This window comes from Pteropus alecto, unplaced genomic scaffold, assembly GCF_000325575.1.
Source record: "Pteropus alecto unplaced genomic scaffold, ASM32557v1 scaffold164, whole genome shotgun sequence".
Taxonomy (NCBI): domain Eukaryota; kingdom Metazoa; phylum Chordata; class Mammalia; order Chiroptera; family Pteropodidae; genus Pteropus; species Pteropus alecto.
In genome coordinates, this window is record NW_006439568.1 from 151,693 (window position 1) to 159,246 (window position 7,554).

Consider the following 7,554-nt stretch of genomic DNA (forward strand, 5'->3'; position numbering starts at 1 on the left):
GCTGAAGTGTCACCTCAGTCCCTAGACAAGGAAAAGAAGATACAAACTTGTATTTAAATCATATATCTATTAATTTCTATTATTGATTTACCTATTAAGTGAGTAAAGGAAAACAGGCTTGGTTAATACATTTCTTAAAGAGTAAAAAAGAGCTTTGGCCTAAAGTTCCCTCCCCTCTCAGACTCTAAGGGCCCTATCTGACTTAACACCATTTCTGCTAACAATGAGCTGATGACCCTTATCAATAGCCAGAGGATTTGAGTCACCAGTTTTGGGCAATTATCAGGATTTGTGGTAGAGGACCTTTTTTCCAAAGAAAGGAGGGAAGAAAACTTAACTAGGTTTACTAAAAAGATTAACTCTGCAAGAGATCTCTTATTTCATTTCTTGCCAAAACATTAAGAATTTTACAAGTGATGTCCCGGCTCACAGCCACTTAGCTTCTGGTGGTTACTAGCAGTTCTTGGCATTCGTAGCTTGTTGAGCGTCATTCCAGTCTCTATCTCCATCTTCACACTCTTGTCCCCCTCTGTTGTTCCTCTTCTAACTCATAGTTTTCTTTGGATTTAAGGCCTACCTAATCAAGTATGATTTCATCTCAATTCTAAGCATTTCACAAATAAGAACTTATTTAATAGTAGTTACAAATTGGTATTGTTTTTCTTCTGGGTTTTTCTCCCATGTGTGAAAGGCTGACAGCTCTTCCCTCAGCAGCTGGTGCAATACTTTGTGTTGTCAATGTAAGAAATGTCTAGACCCAGATAGGATATTTATAAGAGTTTACTTGAGCCCAACTGATAACATGCTGGAAAGCAAGACCTCAAATGCTCCAAAGAATGACAGTATTGCAGTTCCTTTTATACTTTTGGGAATAAGGAGGAAATGAATATAAGGAAGATTACATGAGCATGGGAGATTACAGAATAGTTAACAAGATTTTGTGCTCCCTTGAGGGTAGTTATACCTCTGAGGGGTCTGAAAAAGAGGATCACTCTGGCATTTCAAAGGTATGTTAACTTAGATGCACAAAAACAATGGACAGGGCTTGCTTAAGGCAAAGACAAACCTTTTTATCGGCCTGGGACATGACTACCCACCATGACCTGCCCTGTTGGGAATTTATGATCAAATCACTCTATAAGATTACTTTTGGTCAAATTTATTGCAGAGCCGCTTTTTCTGTCCACAGTGCTCTGCGCATAGTGACCTTGATAAAGCCTCAGCTGCAACTAGCTGCCTGATGCTGACAGTTCATGTTTTCTCTCTCTTAAAAGTAAAACATCACCTCCTGGAGAGAGCTAAGTATGAGATTCAGGAAACTGACAGATAAGATTTAAGACTCCTTGTGCAAGTGTCTCTTTGGAAAATGAGCAACAAGAGCACTCCCCAGGGAAAGAAAGGAAGGGACGATAATAAAGATAGATAAGCAGCCACAGCAGAAAGCAGAACTTGCTGGGCCACGTCATGCAGCATTCAGGGATATTCCCTGTGCTTCAGTGACAGGAAGGAGATATGCAAACCATGTGCCCCACCATGTTTTTCTAGATTGTCACCTCTTTCTTTTCTCCACTCAGACCCAGAGAGACAGAAAACTCCTCATTGAGAGTTGGACTACATATTTTTTAATATTTGTTTTTTGTTTTGTTTTAAAGCACCATGAGGATCTATAACAGACTAAGCTGAGAGCCAAATAAGAGACAAATAAGAATACAGCAAACGAATTTTATTTCCTCTTAGTGGAGTAACCAGTATGAGAATTGATGTAAGATTTGGAGCTACCAATTTAGAACTGAATTTTATCAGCCCCCGGGGTGATATTTCTTCGGTATGCTTATGTCTTCACAAAGTGTAGATAAGTTGAAGTCTCTATCCTATAGGCACTCCATAAAATCTCATGGTGCGTTATGGTCTTTTAGAAAGATTAACTGCTAACAGACAACAAAAGTAATTGTCACAGAACAGTAAAAGGATAAAAATGATACATGTGGTAGAATCAAAGTACTTACACATGTAAAGAATATTGGCTACAATGGGAAGAACTGAAAGCTGAACTAAATTATGATTCCTTCTGTTCCAAAAATGAGGAAGTGGAGAACTACAATAGCCCAATCGAGGCAGGACTACTAATGGTCTATACCCTTCAAGAATAAAAGTTTGGGTCATTACCCCACCAGATAAAGAACCATGACCAGCTGAGGTGTTTGCTGAGGGCGAAGGGAATACAGAATGGGGAGTGGAAGAAAGTAATTATAAATACCAGCTACAACCTCATGACCAGTCAGAAACAAAGACTATAATGGTCATGAGTATTTACTCATTAGTAAGCAATATTAATAAAGCATTTCCTCCTTATTATTTTATTATGAATACATTTGTGTTCATGTATGTGTATATGTATATCTTAGTTTTCTTTCCTCTCTTATTCCCTTATCATATAACATAAGATGTATTGACTTTATGTCATAGTCTATTTTTATCGATATATAAAATAAATATTAATTTTACATAATACTATTTAAGTTACAGGACATCAAGGAAAAGAGTAAACATCACACACATTACCTCCTCTTCTTGAGAAGGGGTTAGTATATTTCTGATTGTGTGCAGGATAATTATATTATATTAGGTAAGATTATAATTATGTCATTATCTTTATTTTAAGATTAAGTATGGTTTAAAGAGATGGATATGGGTGCCAAGTTGATAAGAAATGTATTTGTGATGGTTAATATTATGTGTCAACTCGACTGGGTCATGTAAAGCCCAGGTATTTAGCAAAATTTTTTCTGTGTGTGTCTGTGAGTGTGTTTCTGGATTAGATTAGCATTGAATTGGTGAACTCAGCAGAGCAGATTGCCCTCCCCAATGTGGGTGGGCATTGTCCAGTCCACTGAAGGTCCAAATAACACAAAAGGCAGAGGAAGGGATAATTCTTCCCTCCTGCTTGACCAGTTGAGCTGGATGTGGTCTCCTCCTGCCCTCAGATGGATTTACACTGTTGGTTACCCTGAAATTCAGACCTTTAGACTTGGACTGGACCACACCACCAGATCTCCAGAGTTTCCAGCTTGCAAATGGCAAATTGTGGGATTTCTCAACCTCCATAATCAAGTGAGCCAATTTCTCATAATAAATCTCTTTACATATATTGATTCCCTAGAGAATCCTGACTGATACAAAGTATTCCTTTCTTCCTTTCTCTTATTTACTGTTCCATATAAATACCTCACGTAATAACTGGTTACATAAATTGGCATCAATTTGAGATTGAAATGAAATTAGTGTACACCTAAATTTTTGCTTATCTTTTGAACTGAAGCAGCAGCAGCAACAACAACAATGACAAAATCCCAAATGGCTCAATTTTTCAAATACTACCAAAGCAAGAGAAGTTACATCAAAATAAACACATGCATACCACACTGGCAGCATTTAAAATATATTTCATCTTTTTGGAAATAACTTTGGTATCATGTATTTATATAGTATTTTCAATTATTTTACTTGTCTTCAGAAGCCAAGTAAATTAACCAGATATTTACTAGTGAGGCTTGGTTTTTGTTCCGAGGTCCTAAGATGTTATTAGTTGGTAGATAATTTATCTCGCCATTTTATATAAATAGAGCAGTTTAGTTTTGAACACTATCAGATCTAAGCCAGATAGATATTTAGCAAGTTTTACTTGTGAATTTTTCAACTTCTAATTCTACATAAATACATGGTACCAAAGTTATTTTAAATTTCCAAAATGGTTTCAAGAAAAAGGTAAATCTTAATGTATCTCTACAATACTTAACTAAATTAGAAATACAACAGAAATAAAGTACAACAAGATTTCAAGATTATATGTTTGTGGGTTTTTTTTCTTCTTCTTTGTGAAGTGCCCTGTCTGCCTACTCCTGACTGTATTTAGACCCTTGCCAGTGATCTGCAGTTCTGGCTCGGAATGAGAAAAAGAAGTAGAAATTCAGAGTTAGTCCTTCTAAAATTTCTTTGCCTCTCAGCAGCATATTTTCTTAAAAGATGCTTATATACTAACTTCCTTTAAACACTTGAACTTGTTGTTAATGATAGTCTACCCAGCCTGGGTTGGGTGGAAGACGCCACAATAAGATAGAAAAGGACCACGTGGAACAAAAATCCTGGTGAGAAGCCCAACTCTGTCAGTGACTTCAGCAAGTCCTGTTATCTTTCTAGGATCAGAGATTTACCTATGAATTGAGGAGGGAATCTGGCTCATCAGTTCTGAACTCTCTTTCTACTGTGTCACACATAGTAGATAATCATCTCATGAACAAAAAACACCCACTGAAAAAATTCCAAACATTTTCAGAGATATATAGCATAGAGCAAGTAGATTTATTTTTAAAATGTTTCAAGATAATATGAGGGGCTATAATATAATATACAGAAAGCCATATCAGAGGTCAGCTAATGAATTTTATTTCTTTAGAAGAGTAACTAGTGTAATGGTTTATATAGACCTGTTTGTTTTTACATGGCATTCCTAAAAGCATTTACAAGCTTGTGAGTAAAGAAAGTTGCCACTTATTTCACAAGGAAAAATAGAACTAAATTCTTAAATTTTTATTTTGAAATGAATTTTGATATTTTAAAGTCCTCTACTCCAAGGTAAACTAGACTGAATAAATTTCTTTATGCCTGTCTAAAAGGGTAATAGAGCGAACATCATGTATTTACTCTCTGGAGCAGTGTTTCCTGGGACAATCATTTGGAAAAAGCTTGTGTGGTGATGAGAATCTCAGATTTGGAGCTGGAAACCTGGGGTTTGGTCCCAATTCTGCTGCTCATTGTGTGACCTGATGCAAATTACCTGACTTCTGAAGTTTCAGCTTCATCATATGTAATCACTCGTAATCAGCTGTACTTCTAGGAAATATAGTGAATACAAGAGAATCTAGTAATTTCTTAATCATGGATAAATGCAGTTCATTGATAAGTGCTATTAGGGCCTTTTCTTACTAGTTTGCATCTGGAGGGGAGATGCTTATTCTTACTATAGGTAAAACCAGGCTTCACGTCCATCTGAACTTTCTTCCTACTGACTGGAATCATAGGAATTTTCTCAGAACTGAAATTTTAATATCATTTCATGAGAACCTATTAAGCACTTACTGTGTACTTAGAAATTTTCAAGATAAGAATAAGATGTTGTTTTAGCTTTCATTGCCACAATTTACTCTGTAGTCTTAATTTAAACTCAGTGCCTAATGCAAAAGTCATATTAATTTTTCTTTCTCTTTTTTCTTTTTTCTTCTCCTCCTTCTCCTTCCCCTTCTTCTTCTAGCTAATTCTTGTTTAAATACATAGGATGAAGATTACAGCCAAATAGCAAACATTGATGGGCATTTGTAGCAACATTCAATGCAATTTGTTAGCTCATTTAGGAAATGGGATACTTAAAAGTCTTCAGTACTGTCTTAATTGCTTGGAGAAGCTATAAACATCTTTACAACAAGGAAAGAGGAAACTGTACCACATGCAGAGGCCAAAAAAAAAAAAGTTACAATGAAAACTAATGGAAATAGTTCATTATTTTATTATTTTTTAAATACTAGATAGGTTATAAAAATGAGTTTCATTTTTGCTTAATGAGTTAGGTACTTTATCTTTAAAATATTTACTTGCAGAAAACTGAAGGGGAGAAATAGGAATACTAGTTGAACTTTTCTAAAATTATAGAGTACACCATATTAACCACATCAAATCAAAGAAGAGGCTGGAAAGACCAGCAAGATATGTATGAACTCCAAGTTGTCAATGGCATTAAAATTGATGCACTCTTTCTAGCAACATATAACAAGAATGCTAAGAGTCATAGCTTTTGACCTAATAATTCCACTATTGAGAATTTATCTTAATGAATACAAGCTGTATGTACATATCTTTGTAAACTAGTGACATCTGTAATAGCAAACGCTTGGAAATAATTCAGTTGTGCAACAGCTACACAATGGCTGATTGAACGATAACAAGTGATATGAAAGAATCTGTGCAACTATTAACAACAAAAATACCTGACTGGAAAAAAAGGAATTTGTCTTAAGTACAAATAACCATAAAGTAATTATGACTAGATAGTCAATGCATGCATATATGTAACTGCAGAAACTATGTATAAATATAAATAACTTCATATACTTTTATTTTTAACAGTCTAATGAGATATAATTTACATACCATAAAACTTTTGTTTAAAATGTATAGTTTAGTGGTTTTAAGTATATTTATAGAGTGCTTATTTGTTTTTATAATTGCTAAAATTTTTTTTGTTTTTGTTTTTTTTCCCCTAAGATAAGGCATGAAATCAATAGATCTGATTGCCTGGAACAAGGAAAGAGAAGTCACATTTTAATTTAAGAACTATTGGAAAACTGTTGCTGCCACACCCATGCAGTGAACGTAAATTCTGCCTAATATCCAAATAGATGTCCAGGCAGTCCAGAACGATTTTTTTTAAATCCAGGGGTCGGGGCAGGCAAGCTGCAGCAACTGCGTCTGTGTGGTGTCAGGGTCCCAAGTCGGGCTGGGCAGGTGGAGTAGCCAGGCAACAGCCACCATGGCCACTCAGCATCCACGACCCCACGCGCCCCGCGCGCGACAAGAACTTCGTGTTCCGGCCTCAAACCATCAAGTGGGCGGAGAACGAGGCCCACGTGATGGTCCTGCAGGTGGAGGACAATGACATCCAGGGGGTGTGGTACTGACGTAGGTGGTTTACTGGATTGACAATCAAAAGCGGCTGGTGCTCGGAACCGACCCGGTGCTGCTCATCTGCAAACAGGACTTCATCAGCCTCCAGTGCCGGATCACCTTAAATGAGGTGGACAGCATCTCCTACAGAGAATTCCAGTTTTCCCTGAAATCGCACAACAAGCAAGAAGGTTTGGGGATTCACATTCAGTGGGACAAGCAGAGCTGCCCTTCCTTCATAAACGAATGGAATCCTTGGTCTGCCAACCAGCTCTAGGCCAAGTTCATCCAGCACCTGATGGCCAGTGCTAACGAGAAGACCACTTCTATGTGCCAACTGGAAAACTTCAAAGCTCTGCTAATACAAGCTATCAAAAAAGGCCCAATAGAGAGTTCTTTGACAGGACAAGCCAACAGCATGCTGGTCTTAGAGCAGCCCTCTTCATCAAGACCTACATGGGTTGATGTTCTTCATTAACCACGAGGCTAAATCGGGCTATTCCATGACCACTGGTAAGATAGATTTCAAGACGCTGCACTTGGGGAACCTCTGGACAAAGCCAGGTGGACGTGGGGACTCGGACAGCAGAGTTGGAGCCGTTTACCTTAAGAGTGATTAGAATAGTCAAACGAATTATATACTTTAGTTTGATATGGACAACTGGTAATATGAGCTACAGACAAAAACAAAACAAATCTAGCCATCACTGTGCTGGCTGCTACTCCATTTTTGGAACTTAAGTTTTCGTGTTTCTCCTAGAGTGTCTCCATCTGGCTTCTCAGTTCTTCCCACCCTGCCCTCTAGCATGTTAATAAACGTTGTGTGATTCCACTAGGGCA

At 37.2% G+C, this 7,554-nt stretch overlaps 1 pseudogene; it reads left to right on the forward strand.

Moving 5' to 3' along the window:
- Window positions 1-6,449: 6,449 nt before the first annotated feature.
- Window positions 6,450-7,334, forward strand: LOC102885441 (annotated as a pseudogene).
- Window positions 7,335-7,554: the final 220 nt, after the last annotated feature.